General features: G+C 34.6%; 1 protein-coding gene across 2 annotated transcripts in view; it reads left to right on the top strand.

The window, feature by feature from the left end:
• The window catches only part of SLC36A4 (solute carrier family 36 member 4), an 82,928-nt gene that overhangs the window by 43,235 nt on the left and 18,242 nt on the right, over window positions 1-21,451 (top strand). The gene's annotated exons all lie outside the window — the stretch shown is intronic.

Below are 21,451 nucleotides of genomic sequence, written 5' to 3'. Positions count from 1 at the left end.
GATGCTAAATGGCATCAGATATATTCACTTCTGATGCCTCACAGTAGAAATAATGGTAAAAAATTTAGGATGGTGCAAGAATATAAGTTTCCACTAGAATGAAAATGTAAATATCTCACTGTCTAGCAAGGGCCTCCTCATGTCTTCTGACTGAAGGACACTGAAATTAAAACTGCTTGCTGGATGTGTTGGAAGAAGTATGGGGGAATAAAAAGTAGTATTGAGAAAATATTTTATCTGAAAAGGTGGCAGCAAATCCATGAAGAAATAAGGGAATAAAATAGAAAAGAACAATTCTAGCATTACTTTCATTTTTAAAGAATAACTTGTGTTTGATTTATTAAAGATAGTAATGAAAGAATATTTTGTGAATTGGTAAAAGCTGCTGAAGAATATCATCAGATATGTTAGAGAAAACTGGAGTTGAGCATTAATAGTATCTCTCATCCACACAAGAAGTTTAGAATATTATTTTTTTAATAGCTTAATTTAGGGCTGTGTTCCTGCAGCCGCGGTTCTCCTGTTAAAAGGAAAATTAAGAAATACTGCATTTGCATGTGGATGTGGAGATATCACTTAAATTGTCAGCTGTTTTGATTATTACCTTGAAATGAAAGAAATTTAATTGAAGGGCTGATCCAGCTGAGCATGAACAGAGCTGTTACTGAGCTGCTTGCCATTAAGTCTGAGCATAGTGTGTAATTTTACCAAGAGGAGAATAAATGCATTATTCAGTTGAGCTTATCAGTTATGTTTGCTAAATATTTCCGTATTTTAACTGTACCTGGTTTTAGGGAAGAACAGTTCCCTGTGCTGAACAATTAGACACAAGATAAAATTATATTTATCAGATGTCTTACACTGTTTATTGATGTTGTGCCAATAAAATACTTGCTTAGAGCAGCTGCAGGAGAGGTAACATGAAGGAGTTTTAAGAGCTACTAGATCTTAGTGCATACTCTTAGGATAAAGTGATAATAATTTATATAGAAGAGGCTTATGTATCTGTTATTAGACAGAGATTTTTTTTAATAAGAGTTTGTTCATTTCAGAGAGTAGTAGTAATGACAGAAAAATTGAATAGTTAAATTAGTGATTTAAGAAAATTCCAGATGGGATATAAAATATTTGTGTGGACTGCTAACAGATCCATCAAAGTGGGCTTTAACACAAAATAATATGAATTGGCAAAGGAATAAAATCAAATATTTGATTAATTCAGGTAATTTTTCCCCACTGTGTATTGGGTTTTTATCTGGGGTTTTTTTGGATACAGGGAGCTGGTGAGCATAATTCTTGCTTCCAAGTAGAAGATTCTGTACTGTGGTTTTAAGTTGAGAGATGATCATTGTGTGGCTTTTTGACATATGCTTGGGCATGAGAAATAGATATGTGAAATCAGTTTTTTCAACCTTTTGAATATCTTTGCAAGAAGAATAAATCTCTTAATTTCAGGGTTAATGTATCCTAATATGAGTCTTTTCTATTGATGTGCTGTTATGAATTGTCATTCTTATGAGTTGCCATTGGTGTAGGCATCAATTTATGGATGTATAGTAACTTAAGTTCTTTTTCACAGTGCAAATATTAAAATATTTTTTACCCAATTTTTATATATGGATACCAGGTATCTCTGGTTTATGATTAATGGTTAAATGTTATGGTTTATTTGAATGGTGCTACAAGTGTTTCTTATTGCTTATTGTTCTAGAGACATTAATGTGTAAATACATTTTCCAAATAGAACTGTAGGGACTAGCAGAATGGTCTAATGTCAGTATTCATCATTGCAAAGTTTTACATTTTAGAAGATATATGTAGAAAGTTCAGGTTATAAAGTAAATTTCTGAAAAGCTATGAGAAGTCCTTCTTTATCTGTTTGCTGATTTTTTTATTACTTTGGTACATGTTGGACTTCTGTTCAGGTGTTAGAATTCTGAAAAAATTTTGATTTTGTACTTCAGATTTTGGAGTACAGTTCCTTTCCAAAAAAAAAAAAAAATTATGGGAAAGAAAGAAGAGTATGGGCTTGAATATTGGGCACTGGATATATTCAAGATGTGTCTGGAAACAATCCTGTGCTATGTGCTCTGGGGTGGCCCTGCTTGAGCAGGGAGGTTGGACCAAATGACCCACTGTGGTCCTTTCCAACCTTACTCATTCTGTGACTCTGTGATTCTATGATTTGTGATTGAAGTGAAAAACGGAAAATTTTGAAATATTTGTAATAAGAAAATTAAAAAGTAGTTTAGAGCTTGTCATGAAATAGGCTAAATTTTCGTTCTGAGACTTTTTTCCATAACTTACAGAACAAATGAAGTACAATAACTTTAAAACTAATCAGGCCTGCTTCTATTTCTTAGTTCCACCCCATATTTTCCATCTGTGTACTTAAAAATATACTAAAGTGGTGATGTGAAAATTCTTTTTCCAAATAACAAATATATATATATCTATATATATTCTCTAGCTCATAGAAAGTGAACTTTATTTGAAATATTTCAATAATTCATGAATTTGTGTTTCTCCATTATTTTAGCCCATTATATTTCTATGCATGAACTGACTTAGAAGAGAAGGTCATTTATTAGGTTTCTTCTTAAATGTCATACACGAGCCAGTGATTTTCTGTCATGCTTATTGAGTGGAGCAGCTATTTTTGTATGTACCCCTTATGCATTTTACATCTATTCAGTGCTTCATAGTCTTGAATTTTCCTTTAAGATCCAGTGTTTCCTAAGGGGAAAGTAAAGGATTCAGCAGATGGAAAAACATCAGTTTCTTACTGCACAGTTAAGAGGAAATGGATAATGGTGCTTAGCATTTTAAAAATCTCCCCATTTTTTTTCCAGGACATTGGCATATGTCTTCCTTCCTCCCTTTTGAAGTACAACAATTCAGAATTGAAAAGTATATTGAGTTCAGGGACATACCAAAAATAATAGCGTGCCGTGCTTTGCTTAGTTGGTTAATCTGAGTTGTGTTGATTATTAATCCCTATGTTTTCATTTGATAAGGTCTCTCAGTGTAGATGTTGTGATAATGAACAACATTAATTTACTGCTACAGAAAGTTTAAGGAACTTGTAGCACAAATAACATCCCATTCATTTTTTAATCCTTTTGTTTTCAACATCGTGTTCAAATATTCAGTGGTTTGTTCCTTCCTGTTGTATCCTGCAAACCTTGTTCTGTCTAGATTTTTCTTAAACATGGGAGTTTTCCTAGACTGACTTGCACTGTGGCCCCAGACCTTTGTCCTGGCACAAACAGAAAAGCTTATGGAGCTTAAAAAAAAAAGTTTAAGAGTTTATGGGATGAGGGGAGAAAGAGGAATACCTTTACAGTATTTTTTTATGATGTGTGAGTCAAATAAACATCTTACTGCTTACAAATGTAGAATATTTGTCTTGTCTTTGGTTTTCTTTATCCCACAATATAATAATTCCATATTCTTCATCATGCTAGTTCTAGCAGTCAATCAGAAAAAAGAAGATTGGCATCACTAATCAGCACAATCCCCTTGTTCTCTGTTTAATTATTTTGTGTGTTTTTTCTTTTTGCAAGCAGTGGAACATACTGTGTTTTGACTTGCAGTAATGCTCACTGATAAAGTTCTTCTGTTGTCACAATAATGTTGTTTTGATGTAAAAAATTCTATGTCTTGTTCTTTGTGATTGAATGATGTTCTTATTTAATACTTGGCAAGGTTATCTCAGCTGTAGTTCTTTCTTCAGTAAAAGATACCTTGAATCATACTGCTGTCCTGCTAAACTGTTGTGAACATCCTTCCTGAAGACTCCTTGGTTCAAAGTCAGGTCTCCAAAGGAATTAGGTGTATACAATTATTCTGTCAGATTTCTCCCCATAAGTGGCTCTGTCTTTGCTGGACTAAGATCAGATACCATATTTTTGTTCTTCTTGCTTTTTTACTTTCCTCACTGGTATCTCACCGTGATCTTGCTGGTTGCATCTTCTGTGACCTTTCAGATTTCAACCTCCCATTTTGCTCTTTTTTTGAAAAGCCACTCACTCTCGTGTTCTGTGTTTATCCACTACTTATTCAGTAACCATAAACTTTATATTTTGTAACTTTGTTGCATTTATTTTTCCATTTTTATTTCTATGCCTTTCCTTTTATTTTATACTTTAATTGTTGGACATAATTCATCTGTGATATCAGACAAGAAGCCATAGGATTATCAGTATAAATGCATCAAATGAGCCATTTGATTATGTGACAAGTGATCAACTTGACATGATGTACTTCAGATCTAAAGTCTAAGTGGTGAAGGAAGCTGCAATTATGTGGTTTATGTTTACTTTAATTATCCCTATTTGATAGCTACACACCATATTTCTTGCTGGAAGGCAAAATGATTGCAAATGCTTGCTGCAAAGTGCACCACTGAGAATATGGCAGGAGTTTAATTTTAAGACCTGGTACTTAAGCATATAGACTAGGCTAGAAGAATTTACTGTACATTCAAAGTGTATCTGGAGTGTGATTTAACATTTTCATCCTGTTTCAAGATGGTCATCTAGAAGTTTTTTTGTGGAAGTGTCCAGTAGAATTAGGATGCAGCTCAGAGACGTTAATAATTTTTGATTATAGAAGCACAAATTCTAGATTTATTACTTTTGGGAAAAAGGGGTAGTAATTTTGGACTTCACTGTGTTAATTAAAGTCCTGTCTGTACAGTTAGCTGATTTTTAACAAATTCAAGTCAAAATAGTATGTGATGGGCTAGAAAGAAATTGCAAGGCAACTAGCTGAGGTTAAGGAAAAGTTAAAGTATCATGAATGAAGATGAAATTATTCATTTTTGTGGCTCTGCTCAGCTGGATATCTAAGATATAATTCGCATTCATCTTTGTGCCAAATAAACTGTGGAGTAGTGATAAATTAACCTGCCTCTGAGGATACAAGAGTCTGCTGTGGAATTGGGAGAAACTGAATTATTTGGCAGCGTTAACATTTATTCAGTAGGAGAAAATTAACTGGAATCCTTTATGTTTTGGGTCATCCCAGGTACATTTCCATGAGTCACTGTTTTAGAAACAACTCTTTATATTTTTTTTTAATTGCTGAAAGGAACTACTGTCTCGTGTAACTCTGGTGATGTCTGCATCAAAGCAGAGAAAAGTACCCGAAGTGTTGGGCATATCCATCTTGATTGTAAGTTACTATCCTTGCTCTTTTATCTGTGTATTTAAAATTTGGCTTTTTCTGTGTTGCATTTATCAAGCTACAGCTTTTAGGTGCCATTCTTTTGCCTGCTAGTTTTAAGGATCCTTTCTTGCACATATTTTGTTCCACATGTTAATACAAGCAGGCCATAATAAACTTGCAGCTGGTGTACTCTTTCATAAACTGAAAAGACTGATGTTAGGAGGCGTTTTCTAGTGCTTCATGTTTCAGATAATTTTTTTTTTATACCTAGTATAAAAGAGCACTAATATTCATACGATGTCTTTCACATCTGTTTGGATTGAAAGAGACCTTGAGGATCATTCTGTTCCAACCTCCCTTACACTAGAGCAGGTTGCTCAAAGCCATGTCCAGCCTGACCTTGAGCACTTCCAGAGATGGGGCATTCACAGTTTCTCTGGGCAACTTCTTCCAGTGCTTCACTACCCTCTTGAAGAATTTCTTCCTAATATCTTATATAAGTCTACCTTGTTTTAGTTAAAAGCCATTACCACTTGTTCTGTCGCTCCAGGCACTTGAGAGAAGTCCCTGTTCAGCTTTCTTGCAAGCCCCTTTTAGGTCCTGGAAGGTGCTATATCTCTCTTGTCCATCAAGGGGAGAATAGTTTAAATTGTGCTTACAATGATGCTGGGCTTAGAAGTCACATTAAAATTCGGGAAGGGATCTTGGAGTCTTGTCCAGAGATTTCTGAAGCTGTGAAATCAGTATCCACTGGTAACAGAAAGGGCAGCGAAATCGTCAGAAAACAAGACTAAGGGTGTTTTGCTGCCGTGCTTTCTGTGGTTTAAGTGTCAGTGCAGTTCTGGACTCTGTATTTTCACAGGGATGTGCTGGGGTGAGAGAGAGTAGTGAAAAAGAGGTGTTCTCTGACTTCAGCCCACATTGAGCTCTGGGTGAGTCAGTTTCTTACTAACACATGCTGGTAAAAATATATGTCTTTAAAAGCCATTCCTTGCCAAAAGAAAAAAATATATATTTGATAGTTCAATGCAAAAATAAATAATACAGTAGCTATTTTCCCATGTTACTCTTATAAATTTCATTGGCAATTATAAGAGGAGTTAGAAGATAACGTATTATTTTCATTTACTTTTTCCTTCTCTGCGTAGTTGTTGTGTTTTGTGTTTTCTTCAGTAGGTGGTTGAACCCCAAGGAAAAGAACAGCTTAGTTATTAAGTGGTGTATATGCATAACTTAGAGTGCTCTGCTCTTGCCATGAGAGTTGGAATGACAATAATCACAATAAAAATAAACACACAAATTATTGTGAGCAATTGTTTTAGCTCAAATAACTGTCATTCTATATAACATAAAATTACAGGGGGTAAGCACAATAGAAATAATTGCTATGATTAAATACAAACAAAGTGCTTGATAGCAAAATATAAAGCAAGAATACAGACTTACTGATTTGATTACCAAAGTGCAGGGTAACATTTTAAATTCACCAAAGATAATCAGTCTTCAACTAGTTTGCAACAAAGGACTGTGTATAATAAAAAGCATGAGAAGTTTTCTCAGAAGGATGTTGGGTCCTGTGGTTCTTAATTTTGCAACTTAAATTTAAAAGCCATGAATGTAGAGCAAGTTCAAAATCAATTCTGAGTACTGAATATTGCCTCTCTCACTTGCCAGCACATGGAACATAATAACAAGTTACATCCTTAGGCAGGCAAGGCTTTGTTTTCCACTTGTTATTGAAGGTAACAGGGATAGATAAAAGGGAGCAAAGAAGTTATGGCTAGCTTTTTTTCTAACTTATTTATTCAGCTCTGTCACTTGGAATAGCTACACTTTGCAAATGAAGATCCTAAAAAAATCCAGAAAAACTGGTAGGGTATGGTTTCTGAGGCTGGTTTTCTGTGTGTTGTGTTTGCAAACACTAGACATGCTGAACCTCCTTTGAAGCTTTAGAGAAGACTGAAGAAGGAGTTTCAATGTAGGATATCATTAATATTTGCTTTTCTGTATTTTGAAAAGGCTTAGCATTTCCATAAAGCTGCCTGCTGGTTTATGTACAGCTATAAAGTTATCCCACAAGCTGAGAATCAAAATAATTTTCTCTAATAGTATCACAGAAAAAAAAAATGCAAACTCCATTATGCAACAAAATGGACTATTATGTATATTCAGATACATGCCTGTATTTCTTATGCAGTCAACATAACATAAGAGAGAGAAAATGTATGAAGCAGACCCTAACCACACCAATATAAAGTCAGGTTCATTGAGTCTCACACAGCAGTAGAGAGTAGGTGAGCATTCCTTATACTATAGACTATAATGTATGGAGTAAGACTAGAAATCACCAAAGTAATAGCTGGGATCAAAAAAAACATGCATAATAGCTAAAATCCTAGGTAGCCTTTTTCCCTGATGTGTGATGAGTTGCACAGCAGCTTTTTAGGCACTAAAGCACTGAGGCACTTTTTGCATTTCTCTTCTTATTTCTCCTAACTGCAGACCACTTTCCTGTGAGCTGTTTAAAATATCTATTGTATTTATATTTATATTATTTATATTTATATTTATATTTATATTTATATTTATATTTATATTTATATTTATATTTATATTTATATTTATATTTATATTTATATTTATATTTATATTTATATTTATATTTATATTTATATTTATGTTGTATTTATGTTGTATTTATATAAATAAATATAAAGAAGACCACTTGCTAGATGCCTCTAACAATATTTTTATCTGACACTAGAGAATTTGGATGGTGTGTGTACTAGTATCATGTATGTATAAAAGAGAAAAATTTTGAAGTTAGATAATAGGGAGTAAAGGCATCAAACATACTTGAAGTCATGAACAAAACCCCATGTAATTTCAGTTTCATCACTGTCATCTGAAGGAATGACCCATAGATTTTATTTTCTTTTTTTCAACCAAAGGCAATTTAGCAGACCTCTCTCCTTCCACAAGTTTGTTGTACTTGAAAATTGTACAGTATTAATGGATATTGGGCAGTGGGTACTGGACTGGATGTTAAAAGTTAGGGAAAACATTGTAAATAGTGAAATACTGGCACAAATAAGTCAATATTGTGTTTTACTAACTGAGGGGGTTGTAACTTGTTCATTGAGAAATTCCTAGCTATTGGGCATGTAGATGATGCAGGAAATAATTTGAGGAAAATCAGCTGAGAAGTTTCTGTTCTGCTTCTTTATTCTTCACAATTCAGAGTGCAGCTCTGCTGCAAGCTGGTGTCTGGTGGCAGAGCTTCTGCAAAGGTGGTACATGTGAAATTTTAAAATTGAGTTTAAAAAATCTGCAGATAACAGAGTCCTGATACTTAATGCTTATGGATAGAGTCCATGAAATAGATCCCTTCCCGGTGTCAATTCCTTGGCTGAATCAGAAAAGTCATGATACTGTGTTTCTCACTGATGCACTTCAGGTAACTGTGAAATTAGAGGATCTTGAAGAGACGTTAGAGAAGCCAGTTGACAGTATTACCAAAGAGGGATGCTGTATATTTTGGAGAGTTGGATAATGCACAAGGTGTCAGTAATTGCTTCAAAGAATCACTTCACTCTTCTTTGTTTGTGAAAGCATAAATCCTGCATGGGATACTGAACACCTGCGTTTTGATGCAATTCATAGGACCACAGAAAATGAAAATATAAGAATTATCTATTGCTGCTGTTTTTCTGCATGAAACACCTGTTCTTCTAAAAAAAACTTTTAAACTTCTGTTGTCCTCTATTTGGAATTCATCTGTGATCTTCAGTATTGCCTGGGCTATTGTGTTTGTATGCCCTTTCAAGGTCTCTTTTATTACTAATTTCCTAATTTGCCATTTTCTCATCACAAAGTTCATTTGCTTGGAATCTGTACACTGTGGAGCAGTATTAAATATTTAATTTCTTTCATGTGCATAGAACCATGGAATATTGGAGTTTCACAGAAATGAAATAGTTTCCTAAGGTAAAATTTCGGTTCCCTAATATAAAAATTCTTTTTTTTTTGAAAATTCTCTTTAATAAATACTGCTAAAATAAAAGGAAAAAGTCATTTTGAAAGAGAAAGACTTTTAATATTTATAAGTATTTCACTTGCAGAAATATTAACAGAATTATTGGTAATAATAATGCATTTTGAGAGCATAAGAATTTAAAAACCGGATGTAATTTTCAGCTTTTATAGCTGAACAATTCTTCCATCCTTAATACCAGTAAGTTTAGAAAACAAAACTTGACTCCTTTTTTGCTTTTCTCCATCTTGATAGGAGTTCTCCTGTGCTGATTTACTCCTGTGTTGGATTACTTTTGAGCATGGTGTACTGTTTAAATTTTGGAGCAAAGGAATTGATTAGTGTTTAAGCTTTTGTTTATAGATGAATGTGAACTTTTTGAGGTTGATAATTTCATAATCTTAGTTACTTTTTGAACCCTAAAGTTGCACTAGAATCTTGAGACTTGTTCAAAGACTAGTGAGTTACTTAAAATGTAATTTAGTTGTGACCTTAAATTGATCTAGTATGTACAATGAAGTAATTTACTACAGCTCGTGATTTAGAATTGAGTTTCTGAAACAGCAGCTTTTTAAAATAACAATACAGGGTAATTGAGTATATAATTGTAGTTCCCTTAATTTCTTAATTCCATAGCCTTTTCAGAAGATTGCAATTTGTTTTTCATCACAGCTTTTTTAATCAGTGTAGAACTGTAATGGTGCAAACTATGACATAAAGGAGTGAGATACTATTTGCTCTCCAATGGTGGGTGCTGGTATTGGCTGCAGCACCACTGCAGAGAGCTGCAGAGTAGGTGATGTGTCTGCCTGACCTCTGTCTCAATGAGGAGGGATGATGGAGGCTTAAAACAATCCACTGAGGATCTGGGAGTTTCTGGAGCTCATGCAGAAGAGGCATGTTTTGCAAGGAAAGGTTAGACATGGAGCAGTAGGGCCAAACAGCCGAATGGCAGGAGAAAGTTGATACCATCATTTTCTCCTGGAGACTCGTTGCCTCCAGGAATGAGAGAGTGCTGATGGTGCTGGAAATGTTTCTTTCTGATGCCAAGGAAGTTCCAATCAACAGCATTCACACAGATGGAAAACTAGAGCAGTTTGATACAGCTGTTAGTAGTTTATGCCCTAAGCTGGTCAATGCATGCACTGATCACCTCAGATGGATTTAGTTTCTTTCTTTACAGATTCTAATCTTCATCGTTCTGAACAAAAAATTATTGTTGTGTGTGCTTCTACATTCCAGATTTTAATGGCATTGTCTCCTATGTTTGTTTAGAAATTAAGAGACAAATTTTACAATCTCTTTTGATGTTGTACTTACGTTTTTGGGAACAAATTCAGACTTTTAATTTTGCAAATGAATATCTTATTTAGTAAGTGTAGCAGTCAAGACCTGGTTTTTCCAGAAGTGGGAAACAAATATTCTACAGCAGTGTAAATGGTGGTTATACTTGTGTGATTTTTCCCAATAACTTGTTTTATAGATACAAGCAATAGCTTTTCGTCCTTCTAAGAGGCAACAGAGAGTTCAAAACCAAGCAAAACTTTGCCCTCTAACAGGCATTTGAATTGATTTTTCAATTGTTCATGTTGTGAATGTGATTGGATTTCCTTTCCAAAGCATATAAAGCTTTCTGCTATCAGAGCCATCAAGCCCCATCCATTCCAGGATTTTCATGGGGTCTATATGGTGGTTTTCAAAGTGGATTTTGAAATGTCAAGTACTGCTGCAGTGTTGTACTAAAGACACTCCCTGTACTTCTAGGGAATGACTCGCAACCTTTATGGTCCTTCACAGTATTGTTTGCACCTCCATCTTTTTCACTGGGGATTTGCTCTCTCTTGAAGTTTTTGTGTAAGTGGTGTGGTACTCCTACAATCCAAGACATGGGAGAATATTTTTTATTAATGATAAGGAGATAACTTTTTTGTAAAAACTATATTTCAATATAAAATGCAGGGTCCTGTTGAAGACAGTGCCTTCACAGTACAGAAATGAAGGCAGAGACCCTAGCCAAGACCAGGCTAACACTGCACATTGCTGGCAGTGGCAGACATGCTGCAGCATCTCAATTAAGTCCAGTTTAATTATCCTGCTATATAGTCAGGTAGTAATTCTGTCTTATGGATCAAATTGCAATTATCTCTCCATTTCCATTTCATTCCAGTGACCTTCATGTGAGATAGCTGAAAACTATAATGTAATTGTAGGGATTTTCTGCTCTATAAATGCTGATGCTTATCACTGTGTAGTAAAATAAACCCTTAAATAACTGAAAATTTTAATTAGATGTTTAGTAAAAAAAAATAAAAATCTTCCTAGCCATTGACCTGATCCCAAGCCAATGAACTGAGTGAAGTGTCTGGGACTGGACCTTCATGTGTGTGGTTTTATATCCTTTTATGAAGGATGAGTGAACAAATCTGGGATCTGTAGCAGTTTCCTGCAAATGAATGGGAAAAGATGAATCCTTGTTTTAGAGAAGTGAAAGACATTCATGGTTGTGAAGGGACAAGAGACATAGTGTATTTGAGATTATGTGTTAGAAAGAAAAATGTTTAACAGCTACAAGAGAAGGTGTGGAATTGGATTAGTACAAATGACAGAATGCTGTTCATCAGTTTCAAATAATCTGATGGTTTCTTCTGAAATTGGCAATATTTTAACATACAATGTATTAAGAACTGAAGTTCTATGATCAACATTTATTGTGGTGCAGTAACAGACCATAAGTATACATATGTTTGGCTAAAATATCATTTGCAGCTTTTTCCTAAGTTTGTCATTTGGGGGGTTTTTACACGGAATTTTGCTATGGGCTAAGACAGAACACATTATTATTACAAAACACAGATGCAATGTTTTATTAATTAAGCCTAATATTAAATGAGTATAATTCAAGTACAATGCCGTTGTCACTAGTCCAATTATGACACTAACACTCATAGCCCAAGTTAATTGATAGAAAAGCTGTATGCAGTGTGAATTTGCTGTACAAAATGGAAGGTTGCTCAGCGTGTATATGAACTTAATAGATTGTTAACATGTACTGTAGTCTCAACTAAGCTAGAAGTCAGACTTGTTTGATGGCTAAAGAATTGTTCGCACAGTTAAAACAAGCTAAAATCAGCTCAGGTTAATAGAGGTCCAGACAAATCCAGAGACCCTGTTCTCTGAGAGTGTACAGAGCCTGTGGACTTTTTCTGATCATAGCAAAAAATTATTTAGTGGCTTAAATGTTTAATTAAGTTGCATTTTAAAATATCGCTATGGATGCTGACAAATTGCATGCAAAACTGTTGGAAAAATTTACTTGAAATATATCAGATATTTTAAAGACTACATATTCTGTTTAGAGCACAATTCTATACCAATTTTTTGTAGCAACAGAATCTTCCCTTTTCTTGGTTAAGAAACCTTCATTCTGTCAGTTCCCAACTTGTAAAATGTTCTCCCATGTCCTCATGTTACAGTGTGTTCTTGGGATATGATGTCTTAATGGAAGAACTGAATATTATATTCCATTGTTAGAAAGCAAATATTTTGAGGCTTCATCAATGTTAAATCTTTTTGTTTTGTTTTGTTTTGTTTTTTGTGGTTTTTTTTTTTTTTTTTTTTTTTTTTTAATGTGGACAAAGAGTTATTTCTGTTTTCATTAATCCAGATCAACAGGATCTTTTTTCCCTGAAATAACAATGCTAGTGTGTATATTGTTATCTTGTGGAGCTGTAAAACATAGTACTTACACTGTCTGCATTGTGCCTTATCTTCCCTCTAGAGGTTGTCTACTGAGCTTGTGATGCATATACATACTAGGATAATTAGATGTTCCTTTGTTACCATCTTATGTTCTTGCCACCTACTTGCTTATCCAAGTGCTCTCAAGAGGTGCTGTAATCATTAGGTACTCCAGAGTTCTGGAGAATTGGTGCCATTTAGCACATACGTGACTCACTGCAGATACTTTGGTTTTGCCTGGTGTTCTCACAATGCAGTTAATCCCCTTGGAACCTTCCCCTTGGAAGGTTCAGGCTCCAGATGTAAAGAAACACTCTTTGGTCATTTACAAAGAATCTCAGTATCGAGATAATTAGACACAGTGTATCTAGGACAGTATAAAATACAGACTTTTATGTTGTTAAAAATGCTGGTATTCACAGTGCCCGTCTTTGAGAATTGCACATAATTTACAATCATACAAGCTTGGAAAGTCTTCTAGTTCTTGCCTGGTGTAAAATACATTACATCAATAGAATAAATTGTTTCACTCTGTTTATTTTATAAATGTACAAAAATTGAATTAGTGAAAACATGCAGTCCTTTAAACCTTCATTAGTTATAATGTCACACTGAAATGGTAAATGCTTTTATTACCAAGTTCATGCAAGTACTTTTTCAGTTTAGACTTTATGAAGTCAATCTTTATTCTGTCTTACTTTATGCTTAGTATTGCAGTCTGATATGGGTTTCTTTTACTTCTGAAAAATACTGAACTTTTGAATTGATCATATATCTTATATACAGTATGTATGTTACTTTATGCACCTTTCCAGGCATTACTTCCAATAACAGCAGAAAAAGAAAAAAAAAAACCTGGAAAAAATTAGATAGATAGCAACTGTAAATAAGCAGTTCCATTATACAAATAACCAACAAACAGTCTTTAAAAAAGCAAATGAAAGCAAACCTGGGGTCATAGGACAGTAGAGGTAGGAAGGAAGGCAGCACAGGAACTTGTCAGTCCTGTTGTCCTGCTCAGGTGGTTTTTGAATACCTCCAAGGATGGAGACTACACAGCCCCTCTGGGTGACTAGCTCTGGTGTTGACCACTGTCACAGTGAAGATGTTCTGTCTCATGTTCAGGAAGAAACTTTTGTATTTCAGTTTGTGGCTGCTGCCTCTTGTCCTCTGGCTGGGCAGCACTGTGAAGATTCTGACTCTGTAGTCTTTGCTTTCTCCCGTGAGGTAAATGTACACATTGACAAGATCTTCCTGAGACATCTCCAGGCTGAGCAGTCCCTGCTCTCTCAGCTCTTTAATGAATAATGCTCAATCCTTGAGTCATATTTGTGGCTCTTTGTCAAACATGAACCAGTAGGTTCGTGAACTATGCAATTGTACATCATTTGAATCTAAAAATAGAATTTTAAAATACATTTAAGCATTTTAAAAGCAAACTTTCTTTAGATCTCAGTTCTCCATGTTCTTAAAGCTATTGCAATACTTTGAAAATTCAGCCTAACTCTTTGGACATTTGAAATAAAGAAGAGGATGGGTTCAGAAGGGTAAACATGAGATTTAGTTGAAAAAGGAGTACATTTTTAAATCCCAGTATTTCCTGTATAAGACTGTGAGTCACAACTCAGTGGAACATTTGATAAAGGGACATAAAAGCCCTTAAGACATCTTTATTAGTGAAAGAAGAGTAGGACACAAGATAGCCAGTTCCTTAAAACTCCTCATATAAACATAAAAGGTTTTTATATTTATGGTCAGCCAAATAGTTAGGTATGGATGGTAGAACATGACTTAATTATAAATTCTCCTTATTTATTGCCTAGGTTTGTAAAATGGCAGCATTTTAAGGAATGAAAGCCTGCAATTAATAAAGCCTAGATCTCGACAATTATCTCATTTTCTGAAGTGCTGAGCCACGCAGCAAATGTAACTGAAGAAAAGTGGTGATTGCTTGGTGATTGGCATTTCTGACATCCAGTAGATGTTTGAATATTGTTTTCACAGTTTAGTTCCTGATATCTTTCAATGAGGAACATTACTAGTGTGAGGTTATTCAGCAAATTTGAAGCATCCACCCATACCTAACAAGATAGATTTGATCCTTCAGCTTTGCAGTAGTTTGGAAATGTTTTCAAAATCAATACATGCACTGAACAGCAGAGGTAATAAAAGGATTTAGCTCTCACAGAGTGGTTCCAGGTGTTGGACTCATGTCTATCATGCTTTACAAGTGCTTGTAGTTTCTGAGTGGTTCCTGCTAGTGAAGTGTGGGTACTCACTGTCTGTACGTTCCTGTGCCATTAGATCTGGAGCTCCACAGCACTGGTCTGCTCTAGGCTGCTTTTTCTCTTTCTGCCAGCCTCTTAAAGAGGGTAATGCTTTCCCCTTTCAATAGAATTTTTTTCCTTTAACTGCTGATTCCTGTTGCCTTGAGATCTCCATAGGTAAAAATGAGTTCTGGAGCTGAATCCATTACTTCCTATTTATGTAGGCAGTAGAGATGAAGAGTGAACTAGGAATGTTTTGCTACCACAAAAAGTTACAGCTTCCTAATGAGTTGCTTGTTATCTCTCAGAAAAGACCCAAAATTGCATACATAAAAACTTTTAAAATTTGCTGTTTTGCTATATGTTAGAACTCCATAACATTTTAGCTTAATTTTTTTGTGAGTCACACAGATCTACCCTATTTAGCTTAAATCACAAGACCAGATTCATTCAGTTCAACATTAGACACTTCCCTGTTACACTAAAATTATGAGCATCTCTGCCATCAGCATCCTTTGGAGGGGACAAATGTAATTTCAAATCATAGAGGAGCTCAACTCTGCTTTGGGGGATGTGATCTCTCACACAGGCAAAGCAGTGGTTGCAGCAGAAAGTTGGAGAAACAATAATTAACAAAGTGAGATACATGACTGCAGATAGAAAAATACACAAACATTTCATTTTAAAAATACATCTAAAACATTTCCAAGGTTGTTTTGTTTACATAAGCATGTTTCATGAAATATCTGATGATGAAGCAAATGGTATGTAGAGGTGCTTCTTGTGAGTGAATCAGTCTTCCAATTTCTCAGGCATATGACTACTTCTTTCATTTTCCAGTGGTGGAGCTAGATCTTAATGTGATCTACTTTTCATTGCATGAAGAGTCAGTTCTGCGATTTTTGCTTTTCTGGTAAAGTGTCCGTATTTTAATTCTTGTAACAATTACTGGGTTTTGTCTGATGGTCGTGACAAACAACAAAAGGATAGTTGGTCTTGTTAAAATGGGGAGTGCTGAAGTGCCTCAGTCACAGATTACTGTGTTCTCTCTACTTTTGCAATACTGTGATGAAATTACATTGCAATGGCAATTTTTCAAAGGCAATTCCAGTGTGGAAGATTGATGCTGATGCTTCACATGCATCATGATTGTAGAGCACCTTGCAAAGATGAGTTAGCTAAACATCACTTCTACAATAGATAAAGGATTTGTAAAATACTATTGGGTTTGCAAGTTAACCTGCTCTCAGAAAATAGCATCAATGACTTTTCTTTATGCCAAAATAATTTACAGTGCATCGTTTAGTAGTTAGGAGAACAAAACTTGACACAAAAATCTAAGTATGGTGATGATTTACATCTGATTGCTCAATTTATAGGAGCACAAAGAGGAGAAGAAACCACAGAAGCAAGGTGTCCATAGTGTGCTGAAGCAGAACTGTATTGTAAGTTTTAGGAGGAGAATGGATTATCAGTAAAAATTATCTGGGGAGGGATTTTCAGCAATTCTGTGAAACTATTAGTTTCAAACCCTTGTTCTGAGAATAGTTTTGTAGTATTTCATATTATGCTGTTTTTGTTTTTTTTTAATATCATGAAAGTGTTCATTGGCATCACTTTACACCATACACAAGTTAGAAAAGACATTTCTTGTTAGAGATTATTTGTGAGATCTTTCATTGCACTCAAGTTAGGAATTACTATGCTGCAAGGAACATAATATGTATGTAAGATCTGTGGCATCACTGCTGCATTTTTTAATTCAGGCTTCTTAAACCAGTAATTGAAACTGAAAAATCTCAGATTTTTTATTCATAATCAACCATGATTTTTAAGCATATCTATTTTAGCTGATGAAGGATACAATGGACATTGAAGTAATCATGGACAGATTATCATTCCTGCACAAAAAGAAATAAAATATAATCAAAACTAAATAATTTTCCTACCTTATCCTATTCCAGAGGAGCTAAAAAACTGATTCTGTGAAGTTCTGTCTTCAGTCCTTACTAACTATAATGCTTCTAAAAGCAGAGTCATTTCTCAGGTTGCTTTTGTAGAAAAACTTAATGGTAAACAGTAATATATTTAGTATGCTTTGTATCCATCACATTCCTGTTGAGAGAAAACCCCAGAACTGTGGCATCCTGAGGGAAACAGGTATGTATCATTTGCATATTAATTAACACTGCATTGATTTAATTTGAGTTTTTCAGAAAGCCTGCATTTACATTGGCAAACATGGTGGAAACTTCATTCTTATACTCAGATGAGAAGAAAATCCATGCTTGCCCGTAGCACTGGAATGCACTTCTACATGGAAGGCAGAACTTACTGCAAATACCTGTGGAGGGCTAAACTTTCTAGGTTGATAAGGAAGTTATTTAAAGCTTGTGTGAGTAGTGTGGTGATGGGAGCTGTCACTATAGATGCTTACTTAAGTTGGAAATGGGGCGTGGGATTTTAGTATTTTTATTGAAACAAAGGGGAAGGAAAATGATAAATATGGTAAACTTCAGTGTTTTACATTTTAATCAAATCCTGCAGCTAGAAAATGAGCATTTGCCAAAGTGCTCTCAGATAAAACTTAGGGATAATGATTTTTCTTAGTGTTTTTTCTAGCCTTTTTTTCCTGTTGATTAATCAAAAATATTGATGTATATTTTCTGTCGATATGATAGTGTAAATGCTGAAAAATTGCATGGATTTCGACCTGGAAAATTTGATATTACTTTAAAACAGTCAAGCACATTCGTTATGCAGCACACAGTTTTGTATTCAGGTCTGGTCTCAAATTGTGTTATTTTGTATTCAGTAGTTTTGCTACGAAGCTTTGACATTACAAAATAATGAAATCAAGATTGTCTGTACGACCTTGATCCTTCCTGTTACCAAAAGAGCAAATTGCATTCTATATATACAAATATATACATTGCCTACCTACTCTTTTGGTTGTCAAAGATATATGAAAAGCACTTACATTAAAGATTTAACATAAGAGCTCCTGCTCTTATAGACCACTAAGACAGTGAATGGCATGAGTTTGCCCGTATTATGATTTCAAGACCAGGCCCTTAAACATTCATCTATACAATAAGGATGCAGAATGCATTCATTGCTTTATTTTGGACTTCTGCAGTTTGGAGTTTCTTCATCTGTCCCTGATACAGCTAACATAGGAAGGGGGTTTGTCTTCATGAAAAAAAGATTGCACATTTATTGAAATACCTCTTGTGGAATGGGATTAATACCTAAAAGTCTATTGGAGTAAGAAGCAATACTCTTTCATTTTAGGCAAATACTTATGATCCAAAATAAATAGGCTTATCAAGCTTTCTTTTTCATTTCCTGCCCAATTCTGTCTGGATTTTAGTCATTGAATTTTTGAAACACCATCCTCCAAAAAATCTAACTGAATTTCTACATTTTGTTTTCTCCCAGTGCAGACTAATCACTTTTCATAATGTTCTCATCACCTGTCTGATCTGCATGTTAATTAACTCTGTTGTTTGAATGTTAACTATATCTACTTCAGCACATGAAATTTTGACTTCATGACTGTTGAATGAAATGTTCCAGTACCTTCATTTGACTATTCAGCCAAAGATTCAACTCTGGAATTGGGAAAATGTACCTTAGAATTTTATCTCCATAAGTAGGCCAAATATAAAAAATTTCAAATATTAAACATACATTTAGGAAAGTTTAGGTATGTATGAGACAGTTGTTTTTTTTTTTCCTAGTGCTTTTCTCTTGCTATCATTGAATATTGCAGATCTTGAGGGATTTATTTTAGTTCTTCAAGTCATACTTCTCTGTATCTGACACTTATGTTGAATGCTGTCATTCAGACACTTATCATGAATTATCCTTGTGCTGATACATGGAAGTCATTTTAAATTTCAGTTTATCCATAAGAGGCAATTTAGGGCTTGATGAGGTGCCTAAAGGAGTATTTAGCTTTGACTGTCTGAAAACATGGTGGTGTTCAGATTTACACAGCCTGATACTTTGTACAACGTGCCAGTGAGGTTTGTCTCATTAGTTTGTTTTATACAACTGCAGGTGGTCAAACTGTGAGGAAAGCAGTCAGACTATTTAGATGCCATAATAGACAGATACAATATGGGGGAGGTTTAATACTGGCTATTTTTGAGGACCTGTGTTGGAAAATGTGGCCACAGCAAATCAGTTGGATAAAATCGTGTTGCACTGATTTTAGTCTTTCTGCAGTTGAGTGTACATCTGGGCCAACTCTGAAGTAAATTTAATCCAATTTCTTTGGTTCCTAGTTACTAGTACTAGGTTCCTAGGTTCCTAGTATTTGAATTTTTTTATTTAAATGATCCATTAGAACAATTATCAGTGCAAACTGCTGTGTTTTAAGCTCATACTGTAATGCTTTTGATTTTGTCCCACAGTTTGGGTTTTTTGTTAGCAAAATTGAGTAAGTTCAACCATAAACAGTCCAATCTGCATGATCATGTGGTAACATGAAACTAGGTAAAGTTTAGCCTGTTTGATATTCAATTCCATAAAGTACTTGGTTAATTACAAAACATCCATAGAGTGTAACGTATATCAGGATTATGGAGGGCCATGGCCTCTAAGTTTATGTGAATTATTTTTATTTTTTTATTTGAAATAGGTGAAGGTATGTGATAAAAACAGCTACAAAGCTTTTTAGAATATTTGAATATGAACATGTTGAGAAAACAAACGGATTGTGTCTCTTAATATGCAGAAAGATTTCTCTGTTGGATGTGTGTGACAGTGTTAGGGGTATTGGCAGTTGTGCTTAGCAAGACTTCTTTTAAGATACAGACTAGATAGTTACTTGAGTTCAAATTCAGTATGATCTATGATGGAACAGAAAAAGCAGGATCAGTCTCATCCCTAAAGTAATTCTCAAGCTGATAACTAAATATTGAACTGAATTCTGGAAGAAAATGAAACAAGCTTGTTGAGCTTTCTGTTGATCCAGCAATTATTCTTTTTTTCTGTCTTTAACATGATAAAAGCTCAAAAGATGACCAGAACTTCCAAGTTCTATTCCACTAGTTTTACAAAGAGTAACTGTTTCAACACTTAGGATGTAAGAGGCGTGCTTATTTGGAGAGTGTTTGACTGTGAGCATTCTGCAGCTGCTACATCACACATTGCATAGTTAAGCCTCAACTGAGCAGTGCTACAATGTTGATTGCAGCTTGTCAAGCATTGCAGACTGCTCCTCTATACTTAATTGAAGTGGATATTTTCTAAAAGTATGGGCTTTCAGCAAGACCACTAGATTTCAGAAGTTTCTATTTTATATAATATATATAATATATATATTATTATACAGGAAAAGCCTTTCTTTAAATTGAATTTTGTTTTCTCTAATGGAGAAGTTAAATAATTTTGGATCCTATCCAATATCATTTCTGAAAGGCTTCATTTTTAGTGTACAGTTTTACAGGCAGTTGAACAATAATGTAGAGTGGGCTACGTTTTTATTTCTGACACTATATTTTGTTAGACTTGTACTATAATAGCAGATTGTGTTGAAGTAGGCAGCCATTTTTGTCCTGATGTGCAACTACTACCTTGTATATGTAGCTTTTTGTTTGATTATAAATTCTGCATGGCAGGGAGTCCTAGGTATAAAGGAACCAGTGCAAAATAGCACAATTCTGCATCAATTTTATTATATGATACAATTTTTAAAAAATTATGTCCTCTTCACAGTATTTCCATGTATCTCTTTTGATACCTATTTACAAAAAGATTGAAGTCAAAAGTGAGATTTTTGTTCACTGAAGGCATGAGAAATTTTCTGGAAAGAAATACACCTGTGTGAAATAAAATTAAAAGTATTTGTATTTTTCATTTATCACAATGAGCTCTTTCCACAGCTGTATTATAGATGTCCAAATATTTATCATCACAATATCTTACCTTATTACATTTATCATCACTCTGGTATATTTCTTTCTTGAGAATAATTACTTTTCCTTTTGTTTCACCTCTTTCCATTTCAATTTCTTTTAAAGCAGCTAATTCAGGGTTTTCAGAGGAACATTAGTATGGCAACAGCTGAATCAGTTGATGTGCTGTTTTCAACTACTCATCCTGGTGCAGCTTTGTAACTGTTTGACACTCAGTACATTGAATTGAAAGTGACAAGCCTGCCAGTAATAAAAGTGGTGTCTGTGAGATCAAAACGTGAGCTATGTTTCTCTCAGTAAGCCATTTAAACTGC

The sequence above is a fragment of the Oenanthe melanoleuca genome, chromosome 1 (assembly GCF_029582105.1).
Source record: "Oenanthe melanoleuca isolate GR-GAL-2019-014 chromosome 1, OMel1.0, whole genome shotgun sequence".
Lineage (NCBI taxonomy): Eukaryota > Metazoa > Chordata > Aves > Passeriformes > Muscicapidae > Oenanthe > Oenanthe melanoleuca.
The sequence above is the reverse complement of the archived record's forward strand: the minus strand, read 5'-3'. Positions and strand labels throughout refer to the sequence as shown.